Here is an 18,999-nt window from a genome sequence, read left to right on the forward strand (position 1 = left end):
TTTGTTGATTTTTCTCTCCCCGTTATCCTGGTGTCAGATGAAGAGCAGGTGTCTGTCATTTTGCCAGATGTGTTTTTTTATTAAGGTGATATGTCAGCATTTGCATAGGGGAACTCTCATGCTGCTGGGAGATGCTGGGAACTAATGAATTAAAATTGTTATTTGGGAGACAGGTGGGCTGCCTGTGCAAAGGGTGGCCTAGCTAGCAGGTGTGACACCACTGGAATAGTTTTCTTTCAATTAATTAGACTTCATGTGATCATTAGCTTCATTTTTTCAGGCTCCTTTCCTAGAAACTTTCACCTCTTGCTTGAACTAGGGAACAGCGTGGCTTTGGCAGTACTTGGGTTTCTATTGCCATGGCGTGGTGTGCCATGCATTAAAGAACTACTGCATTCCTCCCACAGACAGAGTGATTTGGAATTCAGACGTGCAATTAGAGATTTTGTCAGATTTTGTGTGTATTCGTTTTTCTCATGTGCATTCCCAGTAGTGTTATTGCTTTACATTTTCTTGCAAGCTCATTTGGGATCTTTTTGGACAAAAGGCACTACTGAATATGGCTATGTTTCCTTACCAGAGCTGCTGGATTTGATGGGCAACTTGGAGGATTTTATTTTTTTTTTTTTATTCAAACAAAGCAGCTGCCTCTTGTGTAAAAGACAGAAGGCCTGTAAGGAGAATAGAAGTCACAAATAGTTGGTGGGGCAATAGGCACTGAAGAAGTGAGCAGTGCACCCGGCGGTGCTGCTGTGGTGGTGCCCTGCTGGGTTGGATCGCTGGCTGCCCCGGGCATCTTTGGGATGTTCTGGAGCGCTGGAAGCTCCGGGGCTGTGGCTGTGGCCGCAGGGGCTGCAGGAGAGGGGCTGCCCCCGCTCCGGGACCCTTTTGCTGCTCAGGGAATTAAACCAGCCGAGGACTGTTGGGAGCGTGAGGCCGGGCTGGGGCCGGGCTGTGTGCTCGGCTTTCCCCGTCCTCCGCTCCCTGCCGGCTCCGAACAGTTCATGCCAAGCAGCACTAGGTGGCACAGCCACCCTGGAGTACGGCCCGGGTTAAACCGCGCCTGCCGCAGCTGAGCCAGCCTGGCACCGCTCCTGTCCCACAGACACACCATCCCATCACAGCACATTCCCAACACTCCCTGGGGCACAGAGGTGTGTGTGTCCCGGGAAACCTGCCCTGCCTCTGCCAGGGCACAAGGCAGGAACCTGGAGGTTTGGCTTATTACTTGGGGAAAAAAATTTCAAATGATGTTTTCCAAAGCTTCTTGAAATCTTTTTTTACCGGGCACTTACCTTAGTCTTCCCCCTGAGTTACCAAGCCCTTGTGAAGGACTGTTTCAGCCTTTATTCCAGGAAATCCAGTATGTAATCCAAGTTTAAATAAAGCACTTTATAGTAGGTACTTATGTTTTAAGCACAAGCTTAAGTGTTTTCACTAGTGAAATGAAGAATGGTGCTGTAAAGTTTGTATTTAAACCTGAGTACCAGTTAAGCATATTGTTGAGCTGAGGCTCCTCTTATTTATTTATTAAACTAGCTGGGGAACTCCATTTAAAAGGTATATGATGGTTTCTGCATTCATTTCTCATTTGGTAAAAATCAAAATGTAGTTTGGACTGTATGAGAGAGGTAAATAGATCTCAGTGAAGTTTACTCTGAGAAGTTTTTTTGATTAGGTTGTCACTAGTCTGGAGGACTCAGAATATCCTCAACAACTGATGAGTGTCTGTTTTTAAAGTAAACTCATTGACCTGTGATGTGTCAATTCACCTGTCTAAACCACCAGAGTTTACAGACACTGATTTGTCAGCAGTGATTTTAAGTGGAGGGGTGAGGATGTTTCTAAGAATGGAATGTGGGTTTCCATTTACAAGAAGGAGTTATGATTTAGAAGTCGAGCAGGTGATACTTTTCTTTTAAGTCATAACTATGTTGTGTATGGGTTGTATTCACTCTTCACCCCCACGATGCTTTCAAGTGCAGTGACAGTAACTGAAGAGATTTCTGCTGTTTGAAAATAAAGCATAGCTTCAACTTCATTTTTGAGGAAAGATGCTGTGAGAGATTGTGGTGGTATTATTATTATTGCTGCTAATGTAGCTTGAAAACTCTTTTGGTCACCTATCAAAAGCAAAATAAAAATCTCTTCCAGGATCCCTCATCTAAACACTCCTAGAAAATCAGAGTAGTCTTGTGAAATAGACGTCAGAGTTGTGAATTAAACAGAGGATTGGGGATATCAATAAGAAATGAAGGTTTTTCCAAGGCCCCCTCATTGTCAGAATATTGCACAAATACCACATTTATTTCCACTGTGAAGAAAAAACTTTATATAGCAGGGACATTTATGTTGAGATAGTGGACAACAGTGGTGCTATTAGAGTAGATTTAGGGAGGCTGACATATTTATTCCCTTGGAATGTACCATTCCCCATGTGGAGAGCACGTGAAAATATTGAAGATGGGCACATATGCATTTCCTCTGGGTTCAGTCCCATCCCTGGCTCCGTGATAAATATTGCAAGAAAGCATCAGGGTAATCTTGGGTCCTTGCTTAAAATAATGCTACAGGCTTCCCACACAGAGAGGGTTAGTTGTTGAAGGGGATTTTTATGGCTCACACTGGGACTGACGTCAGGCTCGCCCACAGCCTGGGACTGCAGAAATGCTGAAGCTGTGCAGATGAGCAGTTCCTTCCTCTCGAGCAGAATAATCACAAGCAGGTTTGGCTCCCTGGATTTGATGCACTGGAGATTTTTGCAGGCAGAAAAGGAGCCTTTCTAACATCACTGTGTGAAAATAAGAGCATCCTTAGTGGAAAACACAGCTCTTCCCTGTGCATGTCCTTTGTCCATGTTGGTCTTTGTTTTGGGGTTTGTTTGGGTTTTTTTATAATTGTTCTTGAAAGTGTGATCTGCCAGTTTTCCTCTTCCCTATTGCTTCTGGCCTAATTGTACTTCTAAATATGTATTTCTGTGTGTTCTGGTAAGTACGTGCACCAAACTGTGTTGACCTGTACAGATCCTCTCTGTTGATGTGCCTTATATTTCTTTGCTTTGTTTCCACTTCTGTTTTGATACACAAAGCAACTTGGCCAAAAGCATCCCACAGGTCAGTGGGAAAATGTGGGTGAAATCTCCAGGTTTGTTGTTTTTTCTTCCATGCCCATTCAAAAATCTAAAGAGTTCCAGTCTCTGAGACACTTGCTCCAGAGTGTTCTTAGAATGAGAAGTTAAGAAACAGACTTAGAAATGGAAAATATATTTTCTGAATCTTACTAGACAGCCTAAAGTCAAACCCTCTTAGCATTAATCCTGTTGGAAAGAGAAGTGTTTGCTTTAGAAATGCTGGTTTCATCTTGACAGTGACTGTGATGTAAAGACGACAGCCCAGCCAGACATCCTCTCCTTCACTGGAGCAGCATGGAGGAGGTGAGGACAACACGGAGGACAAGCTTTCTTCTTTTCCTTCTTGCAGTGGAGAAGTCAGGTTTAGGTGCACCATCTGCTTTGTGCATTAAAAATGTCTGTGTAGCACACAGCAAAAACCATCTATGAGGAGTTCTTGGAGTGAAAAATGGGTGGTGCCAGGAATTGTTCTCACTTGGGATGCAGAACTGCTCACGCAAGCAACTCGATAAATTCAGTGTTGATACCTGTGTGGAATTTGGTTGGTTTTGCTTTGTTCTTGCTGAGTTCCCTGAGGTTCAAGTTCAGCTAAGTCTGATTCGGATGGGAGGGACCCCAGCTAAGTGTCACAGCAATCACCTCTCCACAGATCCTTCCAGATTCTACTTCTGTCAAAACTTTCAGTGGCTGAGTGCATGAGGACTTCTGAAGTCCTGTAGCTCAGAACTATGAAGAAGATTTTAGATTTTACCTTTCCTTTTTTCTTTGCTTTTGTGTGGATATCACTGCTGTATCCTGGTCTGCCAGAATCTCTCGATGGTGTTGTGCAGTCCCTACAGAAATAACAGCTTGGAGCAAAACCACTGGAATTTGATGCTGTTACAGTCTGATCAGGTGATATTACAGGTTAATAACATAGCATATGACAAACAGAACCTGAAGCTAAACTATTCTAAACTAGCCCTGTGAAAGCACAGGTGAGGTAAACACTCATTGCCCCTTTTATTTAAGGAAAATACCTTGAATATCCCCTACTTTGCTGCCTGTCTTCCCAGGTACACCTAAAGTCATAGATATCAAAGCTGATCAATACTGGTGGTGGAAATGTCGACATGAATAAGGACAGGCTTCCTTAATGCTGGTGCTTCCAAAGCTACACGAGTGAGCATGAGGACATCCCTGTGGTCTTCTCAGAGTAAAGCCCTTCTGTAGGATGCCTTTAAAACCATGCAGGCAAAATCCCCTTTAACAGGAAACGAGACCTGGGCACTGAAGAGAGAAGCTTTTTCGGGAGAGATCCTCTAAGTGGGATAATGTGCTACAGGAGACAGGCATGGGAACAAAAGCTGCAGCAAGAGCTGTACTGTGTGTTTCTAGCACCCTTCATGGGGCATCTTGATGCCTTCCCAGCCCCTGAGATATACAAATAATTCCCTGTGGCTGACCAAGTCTACACACTCCTGTCCGAAAAACGAGTACTGGGAAAAAGGTGCTTTGAAACTGCTTCCAACACCTTTTCCCTTTGTACAAACTACAGCAAAGCTTTGAAGATTCTGCTGTCCATAGCACATAGATCTACCCAGAAGCCTAAAAATAAAGGAACACTCAGAAACACTTCAGGAAATTTTTGTTCTACTGGAGATTGGTGTCATATGATGAAATGAGTTCAAAATGCCAGGAATACTCTTGACAGCAGCGTTACAGTGGAAAAGTTGCATCAGGATTTTACAACCTGTTTGCTGTAGTCAATGTGAAAAATCATTTATTTACTTGTAAATGCCTGGTAAGTCAGCAGGGATTTCTGGATCTAAGTGGCTAATCAGTTAGAAGCCAGGGAATTTAGGGACACCTTTGTTGTTAGTCAGCTGCTGTGTTTGCTCAGTCTTGTGTGGTGGTTTAATTCTGTGTTGCAGTTACCATTGCTTGTAGCATAAAGATAATAATGCTTGTCCACCTCTATAATGTGTTTGAAGATATGCTGTGAAAAAGTGCATTCATAAATATATCATGGTTAAAGGAAACAAACCCTAGTAAACACAAATCCTGAACATCAGGAAATGAGAAAAATGAAGGTGAGATTTATGGGATGAATCCCAGAGAGGGGAATGGTGACTGTTTAAGGAGGTGTGTTTTTAAGATACTAGAAGGGAAAATATGAAGTAGGAACTATTTGAGGAAAAGCTGGGAATGACCTGTGAGATGCCCCACTGTTGAAGTCAGTTTGCTGAAAAGCCATCTGACACAATCCTTCCTCTTGGCTGTCCCTCTCCCTGTTCTTACTGGTATTTAAACTGCAAGACCTCTGTGGTTGAAGGCCTCCAGGAAAAGTGTGTAACCGAAACCATGAAATTATGTGGGAGCAGAAATCAGCAGCTCCTCGCTGGGAAGGTGAGTTGTTTATCCTGAGTGAGGCAGATTGTCAGGTGCAGATCAAAGGGGCAGATAAAACAACCAAAAAATGGAACTTGAGGTTGTGGAAGTTATTAACAAAACGCTTGTTGGTTGGTTGTGGCTGAAATGTCTCCTATGATGTCCTATGGTTTGGAGGTCTCCTCAATGCTAGTGACTTACTACCCTTTTTCGTAATTTCTTTAACCCTATTTGTTTAGAATTTTTTTTAGGTTTTTTTTCTCCTCCTGTAACCAATTCTGAGTGTGTTTGGTACAGCTGCAGGTGGCTGAGCTGCCAGGGACTGTTTTCTGACTTGTGAAAAACACTCGTTCACTATTAAGAGACAGCTTCTTGATATTTTGTTGTATGGAAATAGAATTATTTTTGCACCTTCAGTGCCTGCACACACTGGCTTAACTTCCTTCTGGGTGTGAGCATTGTTTGTGCAATTAGAGAAGGCCATATGTAAATGAAGCCATAAGTGGGTAGTCACAGAGTTTAGACACAGGGCCTCATTAGTGTTCTGATATCCAAGATAAGGGAAATCAGATGCCATGTTACCATTTGCAGTGTGAGATAGAAGCACGTTGTCTGTAGTGCACTATGTAAGAGGCAATGGGAATGGCTTGGAAGGGAGGTGATGAGAGATGAATTTGAGGCAATTGCAGCCATGAGCAGGAGGAGTAGGATGGATGGAGATGGGGTTATGAAATTGGTAGAGCTGGTGGCTTAATATATGTTGTGAATGAAATGAGCAGTCCTGTGTAAGCCCATGGAAAGATGGGAAATGTTCAAGAGAATATAGATGAGTGTTGAGGAAATGAGATGAACGAGTAAAACCAAAACTGGGGAGCTAAAGGAGCCACGTCACCGAAAGATAAGGAGCACACTCGGCTGCACTGAAGGTGGCTGGCAGGTTGAGGAGAGGAACTGCAAAATATTGATCCTGAATTATGGATCAGGGTCTGCTCTGATACCAGGTGTGGTCCATGTGACGGAAGGAGAATTTGTTCTACAGTTCCCATGCTGTATGAGGCAAGGGCTCTTGGCAGTAAAAATCTGTGAGCATTGAGGTGGTGAGTGAGTTAGGTCAGTATTTCTAATGTGGAAAAGATTAAGGCTTGGGTTGTCTTGGATCAGAGTCAAAAGAGGAGATGAGATGGAGTAGAGTAGACAGGAGGGAAAGATAGTGGGCACTAGAAAGATAAAGTGATCGAGTATTGCCATGGGGAAAACAGATGTACTGGAGGAAGAAAAAAAGTTGAACATGTCCTTTATCTTTGGTAGAAAAAGAGGGTGACATTACGCATGTGTCAGATTGAAAGGAAGGGGAAGATTGTTCCGCTTGCCAGGGTTCTTTGAAGAAATCATTAAAATCCTCTGCAGAAAAACAATGGAGATGGACAGATAAGAGACACATGCAGTTAAAAGATGGGCGTGATGGTGATGCAGGGTTCAGTGAAATCAGAGAAATAATTGTTTTGCAGGGAAGCTGGCCAAACAGGAGGAGTGTTTATACTGGAAGAGGTCAGCCTCTCTTTTTTTAATCATTCAGTCTGCTTTGTGGTAGCAGAAGGGCACAGTGTGAAAGAGAGCAGGAGCCAGATCTTAGACTCAATCATCTGACTTTTTCTGGTCTTGCAGTGCAGTAACTCTGTGATATTGGTAAAAGTTAAAGAAAAATAAGAAAGGAAGCTCCAAGATCAGAAAAAAAGACTTAGTGCTGCTGCAGCATCTACTCATTTGAGCTGTCACCATAACAAAATTATCATTGAGTATGAAAGGAAGGTGTAAACAAACCCAAAGAACATCTGTCCTTTTCTTTAAAAACAAAGTAACAAAACCCCACAGACAACAGACACACATTTTCACATACCCCAAACAAAAAAACCCACAGAACCAAAAACAAACACAGCAAAACCCCTCAGCCTATAAACTAAAACTCAAGGTTTCTTGTGGTTGAGAGGTTGCTGTAGCTGTGCTGGGCGCAAAGCATGAGGGAGACGAGAGTTGACCCTTCCCAGCTGCTCTGGCAGTCCTGGCCCTACAGCCTGCCTGAACATTTACACCATGTCTGGAGTTTGAAGGTTATGATGGTTGGTCAGAAGGCTCTGGTTTCTGTTCATGGGTGTAGAGAGTTGGTGCAGATTCATCCCAAATTGTGTGATGTGCAGAGGCACCAGTGTGAATTCCAGCATCTCCTCAGAGCCTGGCACAGCGAGGCACTCGGTGTAGTTGTTTCTGAATGTCCAAACAGTCTCTCCTGACCTGCCTGGTGCACACAGGGGGTGTGGTTGAAGAGTGGCTGGTGGAGCCAGTGACTGACTGGCTTGTCACGTCTGGTGACAGTGATGGACTGAGAGCATCATGTTGGTCCCACTCCAGCACTCACACCAGGCACTTTCTGGAGCCACCAGTGGTGGTTGTTGCTGTTGTGCTCAGTGTGCCCTTCTCAGGCTGCTGTTGAGGTGATGCTGATAACCCAACAGGAAAAATACAGGAATTTTTTTCTAAAGTAATTTTTGCTTTCCATGGGTAGGTGAGTTTGGCCAAGCTTGTCTCTCCATTAAAAGCTCTGTTGTAACAAAGATGGAAAGGTGTAAAAGAAGTGCAAAAGGAAGCTGTATGTTATTCTTTTATATATTCTTGGCTGGTTGTGAAGTGTTCAGAGCAAAAGTTTTTTCATGTATGTCTAAAATAGCTGTCAGTTGATTCAGAAAATGTGGGAAGTACCAAACTAAGCAATCTCCTTACAGTAAATAATTCTTTCCCTGCCAGAAGAGGAGTAGGGGGATTTACAAGCTGAGCAGAGGTGGATCTGAAGTTCTGTGTGAAAAAGACCTCCTCTGTTTGTTGTTTGATTCCTCAAATGAGCTCTTTGGACTGAAAGCAGAAGCAAACTCATAGCTTAACAACTTTCCCCTGGTGTTTTGGTCCCTCCAGGGATGTTTCTTATAGGGTCACTGGGTCTCCTTGTCCTGAGTGGTTTCTTTTCCCTGATAGCATAGTGAGTGTCCTGTCACAGGCAATAACACAGAGGAAGTATCTTCATTTGCCATTTTGGATGTTTAAGTCATTGGCTGAATTTTGCTGGCCTGAACTCAGCTCCAGAAGAAGTAGGCCTTGGAGGGACAGGTAGAGGAAAGCAGCCCTCAAAAAGCTGAACGAAATGTAAGATTTGTGAGACACCAAGTCCTTATAAAACCTGCAGGCCTGGTTTTCATCCCCCTTCAGAGTATTCGCTTTCTTGCTTAGAAATGAGGTTTTTTAAGTGAGCTCTCCTTCTTTACTGCCAAACAACTGCTACTGTTGGCTTCTCAGCATACTTTCTGGAGTCTAGATCCTCTGGTAATATATGAATTGGTGCAGCTCTGCTTCATCCAGGCCTGATTTGCAGCCCATCATGATTTGAGTTGGGACTGGTTGTATTTACCTTTAAGAGGCATGCAGGATCCTGCTTTGAATATTAGCTTCGACATGAGACTTGAGGTTTAGCATCTGGATGAGAATTTACATTTTATGAATATTTGCTATTGCACTGAGTCAAACAAAAGCCTCAACAGGGAGGACAACCATCACTCCCAGGGTAAAAGCCTGGGGTTGGTACCACCTTTTATTTTTTTTTCTTTCTAATTTTTTTTCTTGCCCCCAGAGCCTCCTGATAGCCCCCATTACCGTTTAGTTGTCATTTGCTGCTCCCTGGCTCTGTTGGTTTCTCAGCTTAGAAACAGCTGCCATGTGATGTGAATGATATTTTAAAGTCCTGTGTTTGAGTTCCTGTGATAGCAATGTGCAGAGAATTGGCAAGCTCTGGGAAACAAAATGGCATGCTTTATTTTGTCACTAGAAGTCTGTTCAATCTGCTATTTGATTCTCTGTAGCATTTCGATTAAGAGCTCCAGTGAAGTTCTGTGAAAAGTGAAAATCCTCTTTATTCTTTCTCTCCAAGAAAATGAGACGCACAGCATTGTCAAAATATTTGCCTAATCTTGCAGATCTGGATACTTGTTGTAGTTCTTCTGACAGACCAAAACAATGGTCATTAAATAAGAAGCAGATGCACTAAGTATGTGAGCAAGCTTACGGGAGAGACTGAGGGGGGAGCTGCCAACAGCACTCACTGAGCACTGGAGAATAAAGAAAAACAAAAACTTTCCTTGCTGTTGTACCCCATAAATAATCATTGTCCTTTCGTAATCTAGGCATTGTACTTTTCTGCATTGGTGTTTTCATATGTTCTGGTGCAATATTGACTTCAAATCCAGATGCTCCTTTTGGCTTACTTCAGTGTCTTACTTGCCAGGAAACGAAAATGCCAAAAAAATGCTTTAGCTTGGTTTTCTTGTACATTTTTGTTTGTTTGTTTTGATGTTTCTTTGTTGTTGTTTGGTTTTTCTTTTCTTGTGGATTGTTTTTTTTCCCCTTTTCTAGTTTCACTCACTGCAGCACTGTTATTTTAGTACTAAAGGACATTGGCCAGGGAAAATGTGGCTGTGCTGTTATGTTTGCAGTTTTGTATGATTGGGAAGACAGAAACCCCTCCAAACCAAACCCTGAGAGTGACCCTGGGAGCTGATAAATTGTCCATCAAGATGCAGAGTATGTTTCTTGAGCAGGTAGCTATTAAGGTGTGGTTTGTGGTTACAAAGCTGCTATGGGGACTCATCATGAGTCCCCATTATAGATAGAATTAAAGCTTTCCAGCTTTACTATTGCTTCAGTGCTTTACTCAAACCCTAGGAATTATAGATCTGCCTTTAAGAAAGGAACTGAATCCTTATTCAGGATCTGTGTATATTCCAGCTCGTCTCTCTGATTGCCGTCAGCGTTCGTGTTTTCTTGCGTGTCCTTAAAGTCATCCATAAGTTGTAGGTTTTAGCTGGCATGTGATCATTCTCGATCCTTGAGTTAAAAATAAAGCTGAACATTGGCAATATGGTTGTGTAACGCTGTGCAATGCAAACCCTCCCTGCTGCCCCACCCTCCAAAGCCGTGCATCTGCTCTGGGCTGGTGCAGGAGCACGGGCGTGCACACACACGCACACACACGCACGCAAGGCCCAGTCCTTCAGCAAGAGCACCCAGAAAACGCTGGGTTTGGCACAGGAGGTGCACAATAAGGACAGGGAGACCAATGTTTAAACAATATATAGCTTAGACAAGTCAGTGTAACAGGCTGCCTCTAACCCAAAGCTAGAACAGTAGTGCAGTCTGTTGTGTTACACAAGGCCCTTATTTCTAGAGGAAAGTCTGCAGTGTGCTGCCTTCAAATCACCTCAGATCGACTTGGTTTGCAAAAACCTGTTCTGGATCAGCGGTGTCCCAGTTCTACACCAGTCCATCAGTGTGCAGGAACTCAGAGCAGATGGCTGAGACCTGCCTGCAAAGACCCAGCACCTCTTGCATCAGGGGGTTATATTTTTTAAGGTATGATGAGTGTGCTCAGGGCTTAGATCTAAAAAAGACTAATCCAAGGCTTTGTTCATGGACTTGCATCACACTGACTTGTGGCTTGGATTTATTTGTGTACAATGATTGTCATTAGAACTCACTGATAAGGCTTCAGGGGATGTCCTTCCATGTGTCCTGTGCGTCCCACTGTGTCCTGGTCTTGTCCTGCAGTCAGTGACAGCTGCTGGTAGAAAAGCCACTTGCTCCTGGAATTTTGCCTTCCCAGACTTTGGGGGCAGAGTGAGGCACTGCCGTGCTTGGGTCCTCACTGCAGACAGTGCCACAGCAGGTAGAGCTTTGCTTTGATCTCAAGGGCACGGAGCTCTCAGGGAGAACTCGGTCTCGTTAGTCCAAGGTTTGTGAGATGCAGAGCATTTTGAGTGCCTGTTCCCAGCCTCAGCGTTGCCATGCTCCACGCACAGAGCAGCTAAAAGTGTCTGCTGTTGGGTTTGACTCCAGGGTGTTGCCATAGGATTTGCTTTGGATTCTTTTGAGTTTCTTCTTTTTGCTAGTTTATAAAGGGTTATGCACGATGGGTAAGGAAGGAAGTGTTGTAGAGATCATCGTCTGGATTCTACACTTAGAGGTATACATTTCCCTAATCACTTCTTTAATTAACATTTTGTCTTGGGTATGAGATACTTGGAGCCTGTGAGATACCCAAAATAGTCTATTTTATATATCTTTCTGGGAAAAAAAAGGTACTGGTGAAAAGAAAAATTTGGAAGCAGCTAGTCAGATAATAATTCTCTTTCTGTAGCTCTGTGTCAATGGAGAAGTGGTTCTTCTGGCCAAAGCTTAAAACCAGTCAAATCAACCCAATACCCAGGTTTAAACATCTGGAAAAAATATTATAATTCTTGAGAGAAAGACAAAAATGTTGATCATTAACTGTGGTTAGAGAGACTTTATTCACACATGTGTAGCTCCAGTGTGCACAGACAATACTTCAGTGGATCCAGCCTGGTGTAAATGTTGGGTCTCTGGTCAGGGTTTTCATCTGTCCCTCTGGGTCTGTTCCTGCTGACCAGCTGGGGCTGAAAGTACCATTCAGAAACCAAGTTCTGCCTGTCAGTGACCCCACTCTACCTCTTTTCTTTTTTTCCCTTTTTTTTTTTTCCCTCCCTCCCCCCGCTTCCATCTCTGTGGTAGGTTGGGTTTCTTTTCCCCCCCATGTACTTTTAATGTAATATGGTGTGTCTCATCCTTCTGCTGCCTGGAATGCAGAACTGGGTTTATTTTTGGCAGCACCCCTGAAGTCCCCGGCACAGGTAGCTCTGAGTCTCCAAGGCCATTGTGTCTCAGATGAAAGAACTGTGGTGCACTGTGGGGCCTCCTTGTGGAGCCCTTCCAGCACAGGTGGGATGAAGCAATGACCTTTGGAAAAGTTCGGTTACATCTGATGGGACTGGAATGAAACCATTTTCCTCCTAGAATATTTCATTCATTTATTTTCACTTGAAGACTGTTGTCTCAGCACATGAACGTTTCTTGTACACGGTGTGATGCATTTTGGTGCCTTCGAGGTGCAGGGAGAAACAACTGAAGCACCAAAAGTGATCTGAGCTTTGCTCTCAGATTTTCTGAGGGTTTGGTTGTGTTTCCTGAGCTGACTGATGCTTGTGAAAATTAGACCCCTGGTGTAAGTGCCTAAGCCTGAACTCCTGACTTACTCTGCCTGGAGGGGGAATTTGTGAGAGCAGCTTGGTCTTGTTGTAGCTGGGAGTAGAAGCCTTAACTCTTCCAGTGAGGGCTTCAGCCACCAAGAGCCTCCCATTCACTGTCTTGTGATTCACTCCGAGCTTGGGTTTAAAGCCAGTCATAAGTTAATGTAAGAGATAAGAGAAATAAGTGCTTCTCAGATGTTCAAAATATTTTTTTTCAGATTGTAGTTTCTCAGTAGCAGCTTCAGCTATCTTGTAAGGGGACTGTGGCAAAGCAAACTGACTTGAATTAATATTTTTTAATCAGTGAAATTAAGCTGAGGGCCAACTGGAAGACTTTGGTTCTACTGGAATAACATCTCTGATTAGCTTGGGGCTAAATTACTAATTCCAGTGAGGGATTTTGAATTTTTCATTGGGCTTAATGTGCAAAGCCCTTAAATATTCTGTCATATTTAGTAATCTGAAATACCAGGACCCTGTGAATCTGTGTCTAAAAGACTAAACCCCACAAAAATAATGCTAAAGTTTTTGCTTTAATATTCTAAACTAAACAGATGTTGCCTTTACTGACATTTTCTGAATCTCTACTGAGCAATAGTATATTATTTGAATATTTTTAATGTGACAAGTTCTTGGGTGTTAAGATTTCAATGCAATTCAGCACACACAAACTTAGAGCATTGACACCAATTAAATCTTACCAAAAGCTTTAACATTTTCTGAATATTGTACTCTAATGATGGCAGCTTGGTGAGATGCTATTTCATGTTTGCTGTTTAGATATGTATCTGCTGAAATGAATATAAATTGAGTTCCAGCTCTTGATTAGTAATCTATACAGCTGTGAGCTTGAACTCTGTAGAATCTGGGGCTTTTGCAATTCAGGAGGGGGGGAAAGTGGACAATTTCAACAATAATAAGAGGCGTTGGTGAGCCAAATTAAATGGCTGATGATAATTGTGATAGCTTACAAAGGATGATGTTATTTACAAAAGCTCCTTTTTGCTTGGAATCTGACGTCTTCTCCCATGAGCTTGCTTATAATTCATATTCCACTTTAATATGCCTGCAAAATGTGCTTTCTTTCTGTATACGTATTATTTTTAGGATGTTATGTTTCCTTGGTGCATACACAATGAGCCTGAAATCCTGTAGGAATGTGTTTAATTTGAAAGTTGTATCCTCTGGGCCTGGTTAATTCAAGCAGGAGGCTCAGAGCGGTGCTGCAGCGCCGGCGAGAGCGCGGGGATGGCAAATCCTGCGCACAAAGGCGGCAGAGCCCGCGCTGGAAGGGGCCACTCCGCTCAGGAGCTGCCTCCTGGAGCTGCTCTGCTCCCTTCTGCCCTCTGCCAGGCCTGGGAAATGAGCCTTGGGCCAGCTTTGCTTTCCGTTGGGCCCTGAGCATCCTTTCTAGGCATCACAGCCCTCCCGGATCCTCTCTGATCCCACCTGCCTTCCCTGCTGGGGATGCGATGCCCAGGCAGGATTTCAGGAGGGTTTGGTGGCATCTTTTAAAGCTGCAAAAAAAAAACCCACCCCAACAACTGAACAGTGGCCAGTTCAGGCCCCCACCCTGCTGGGGTTTTTTTGGTAGGTGGAAGGAATACACTGGCTGAGAGCAGTAAGCCATGTTTGAGTGTGCAGGAATGCCAGAGCCGAGGAATTCCAGTGTGCAGCCTGCTGGAAAGCGCTGCTGGCTCATGGGCAGCAGAGGGGAACTGGCCTTGCAACGATGGCTGGGGAGAGAAATGAAAGGCATTTTTTATAATACCCTGGGCAGCACAGGCAGGATGTTATGTCTGGCTTGGGCTGGGCTGACGTGGTGCCTCGGATTTTTTTTATTTTTTTTTCTCATAAGGCTGGAAAAATAGCTATAAAGGAAATTCAGAGATAGAAATGGAACAAAATTAAAATGAAAAGCAAGCTTTATATTTCGCAGTGAATAATTTGCAGCATCTTTCCTCAAAGAAATTGGGCTGCCACTAGAGATACAGAGCAAGCAGCATAAAATTTTCTACAGATTCATAATCCACTTGAATATCCAAATTATGGCAGCTCCATGCTGTGACCTGGGAAAAGGCACAGTTGTGGGCAGCTGTGGGGTGGGGTTGGGAGATGCCTCCAAGCAGCTCAGCTAAAGGAGAGTTTCAACTGTGTGTTAGAAAAGAGGAGGCAGGAGGGTGGAGAGAATGGATGAGAACTTCTGGCCTGTAGTTGGCCGAGGAACATCTCCAGGTTTGTACACCCTGATGCAGGAAGGGAAGGTATCAGCTCCTCCCTTGAAAGGGGATATGCATTTTCTGGAGAGTCATGTGTCCTTCTCTCCAAGTACTTCTGGAGAGTGGAGTGGGTCTTATTACTTTTGCATTGCTGTTCATGAGCAACTGGAGTTCAAACTTGATCCTTTCTAGAAAGGAGGTGCAGTCAGATTTTTCTCTGGTCTCTCTGATGCTGGACCTGTCTTCAATTCAAGAGAGTGCTCAGACCTGTACCCTTCTCAAAATATGTCTGTCTTCACTTGGACTTGATGCAAGATGGGTTTTCTTTCTGTTTGAAAACTCCACATTCAGGCTCTGGGCAGTCCTTCCCCTCCATAGGATTCACCACTCACACCCCAAAAGATACCCTCTGTTTTTAGAAAGAGCCAAGAAGTGTGTGTACATGGAGGAAATCCCAATCAGTGCCATACACCTGAGAGGGGCTGTAGGCTGTCAACTGCCTCATTTATTTCAGTGTATTAATAATGCAAGTCCCTGAGGGTGATTATTGTCTCTGGAGTTTGCCATGTGCAAGTGCTTTTCTATCCCAATGAATTCAGTAATCAAAGTCCCACTGGCAGGGCTAATGCTGAGCAGCCCCTGGCTTAGTAAAGATAATCTGTGGTTTTGGGGTTTTTTTCCTTTTTTTTAGGCTGAGCCTTACATTGTCCAAGAATTTTTGTGTCCCTGCTACTGGTTTTCATATACTGTTTTCCAGATACGGAACTAAGGCTCTCTTTAATAATTTTAAATATTAAGAGGTAGAAGAGAATGGAAAAGCCTCACCATTATATCTGCATCTTGCTTAAAAAGAACCTGCTTTGTCTGAAGAAAGAACAAATTGTTCATTTGAGTTCGTTGCCTTATTCAGCTTTCAGAAGTCGCAGGGAAAGAGTTACTCCCCTTGCTTCCCTAGGAGAGTACACTGGGATTTCTAGCTCACATTTATTTTGCTGAGACTTTGGAGTCAAGTTTTCATATGTAGTTTTTGATGTAGGACCTAATTAGGCGCTACACATCTTAATACTTTTTGCTACATCTGCATTAAAGATGGCATTGCATATATTAGCATACAATTTACATTTAAAAGTTAGCCATGCTGTGTGCAGTAATCATTTTAACAAAGTGCCATTGACAGTCAATATACATATACATACGAAACAGGTGGGGGTTATGGGAATAAGCACACAAAAACATATGGGTGCACACTGCTGGCCTTGTCAAGCAGCCTTGAGAAATCTGGGACTCTTTTTAGCATGATTAGTTTTTTTGGGATATTTCCCACAAACAAATAAGCAAGAGGAGCTTAAAAATTAGAGCTCCTGCTTTAACAGGAACCTGCGTGTGCCAGGCTGGGACCTTGTTCCAGTGCTCCAACGTGGCACATAAAACATGGTGGGAGGGCCATCACCAGCCAGTGCCCACATGTGCCACTTGTTTCTGGTGCTTCAGCTTTGTCCCACTCTGAATTGAAGTGGTCTCTGGGAAGGTGGGAGGCTACTGCATTTTAGTTCTGGCAGGTAACAGATAACGACTTTGTTTTCAGAAGTGCTGCCAGTGGTCAGTGGTGGAAAATCCTGAGGGCTTTTGGGTGTTTTCCCCTGGAAGCACATGAGGTTGTTTAACTTTTCGTTTGTCTCAGATCTGAAAAGGAATCTACTAGCGGCAGGAAGCCACAAAAGAAATGAAGGGAATTACCTTGCAGGGCAGGGAATCTGTGTGTGTTGACACTTAGGCCAAGCATTTAGTCCACGAGAAGCAGATTTACACCTGAACAGTCGATTTAAAGAACACATCAACAGAAGCATCTGTGTTTTACTCGGCAAAACTCGGTCTTTTCGTTTGTTTGCTTAGGGGGATCAAGACTTCTCATGTCATGATTACCATGATGTCAAAACCTTTTCAGACTTTTTAAAAAAGCCTGAAAAGAGCTTGGATTGAGTCAGCTGGTGAAGATCAGACAGAGGCATGTTCTTTTCAGACTGACTTCAGAGCTGATTCTCTGAGGTGGAAACTGGGAGTTGGACTTTCATGCTACAGATGAGTTGTATGAAGTAGCAGAGTCAAATGTTAATTTATGTCTCGGTGGTTAAGTAATAAGAAAAATCAAGAAGGATGAATAAAATCTTCTACAATCTCTCATCTACAGGCAAATAATTTTACTTCTTTGCATTTACTTATCTGTCTGCTTTCATCTGTGTAGACATCACAGGCAGCTGAGGTTTGGCAAGTTGGCAAGCTGATGAATTCAGGATTTCATTTTGCAATATTGAAGTTAACTGGCCTTTATCCATTGTCTCGGTCAGATGCTGTAGAAACGTGTTCCTCTGCTGGTTCAGGGACAGAATGAATCCTCCCTGCTGCGGTATTCCCAGAGAAATGGGAAGGGTTTCTAAATCATGCAGCCTCCTAAACCTGGTGTCACTGGTTTCAAATCAAATACATTTCCTGTAACAGCCATGAAAATGTAGGCAGCAATACTTTGGATTGTCAGGGATGTGAATTTTATATCTTCAAAAGCACGTGCGAGTAAAGGTTTTCAATGAGGTCAATACTTCAGAAATATTGAAGTCAAGGATTTTTGTGTTTAGAACTTTCCTTCTCCCTTCTCTGTGCTGTGCTGCCGTTTCTCTGCAGACAATGCAGCACATGCATGAGGGTGTGATCCCTGCTCTGCCTTCCCAAGTTTAGGACAGCACGAAGATGTGAGTCTTGACTCAGCTCCTGGATCTCTGATCTTTTGTGGCTGAGGGAAAACTTGCCTGAAAATAGCTGGGTTTGCTCCTAAAAAAAACCCAGACCCCTACTTCGTGTTTAAGTAATTTGTGTATTAACTTTGTGCTTCCTGACATTCCCAATTTTTTTTTTATAGCATCACCTCATCCAAAGCAATCAAAGAGCTTTTTCCATAGAGGCTCTTTTCAGACAAAAGGCTTTCAGAGCAGCTTTTCTGTAAGTGCATTCTACGCCATATGAATTCTTTAAAAATAAGTTCTGAGAATTATTTTCATATCTGCTTAGTAAAATATGAGCTTAGTTTCAAATCCCATGAACTCTGAAGTGGCCCCTCCTTGGAGAGGGCTCTTCTGAGGTAACATTTCTGCTTTTATATTTACAGACAGACATTCTAATTATCTGGCTGATGATAATGAATGTGTTGCTTATAACCTATTCTGTGAGGGTTGAAAAAGCTGGAGGGTGACTGTAGATACTGCTCTTGTCTTAAATGATGAGAAACTAAAACATAAGAGAAGAATGCAGAAAATGGAGCATAAAAAATTAATGTTTTACTAATGAAAATCTTCCAGATTAAGCACAAAAAGGAGAGGGAAAAGGAAAAGAAATTCCCATAGTAAACAACTGAGAGGTTTGAATCCAACACAGAATGCTCTATGTATAATTGATGATTAGAATTTATTTTGATTGCGCTGCTCTTTTTCCTTTGTGCTACCAAGGCTTAACTGCACTGTAAAATTTGTCAGGAAGGAAATGAGTGGCTTTTGGGTTTCTGTTTTTCAGGACGTGTAAACACCAAATCATTGTGGGTTTTGTCACCTGGAGAGGGTTTTTTTGGATGATCAGTTAACATGAGTTGGCCATAGCTGTTGATGCCAGCTATAAATAGTTAGTTACACTGGTATTTAAAGTGCCATCCTCACAGATCGATTTTAGCAAAGCCCTGAAATCAATTTGACCCTTCCTGGCATTCAGATATTGTTGCAGACAGCCAGCAGGCTCAGGCAGGTGCCTTGTGTGAGTTGATACTTCCTTTGCATTTTTCTGTCCTTCCCATTTTTCAGTGCTGCCATGTGCCTGGGAGGATTGGAACCTCCATTTCAGGCTTTGGTGTAGGATTTAAGAACTAGTAGTGAGTTCCCCCAGAGAGAGGATGGGCTGATTCCCAGGAGCTGCTTGAAGACTTCCCAATTTTTGCCACTGTATAATGGACAAAACGAAGGTCTTTGAAAGTCCTTCTAGGGAAAGACAGAATATATGGGAGAGAAGGAAAGATTCCTTCCAAGCTCAGTTATCAAGGGATTCTGTGGGCATTGAGGTGGCCCTGGGCAACCTGAGCTAGCTTTGAATTTAGCCCAGCCTTTAC

At 43.2% G+C, this 18,999-nt stretch overlaps 1 protein-coding gene across 2 annotated transcripts in view; it reads left to right on the forward strand.

The window, feature by feature from the left end:
• Positions 1 to 18,999, forward strand: part of RORA (RAR related orphan receptor A) — a 353,466-nt gene that overhangs the window by 92,796 nt on the left and 241,671 nt on the right. The window lies entirely within an intron of this gene.

This window comes from Lepidothrix coronata, unplaced genomic scaffold (assembly GCF_001604755.1).
Source record: "Lepidothrix coronata isolate B3197 unplaced genomic scaffold, Lepidothrix_coronata-1.0 Scaffold58, whole genome shotgun sequence".
Lineage (NCBI taxonomy): Eukaryota > Metazoa > Chordata > Aves > Passeriformes > Pipridae > Lepidothrix > Lepidothrix coronata.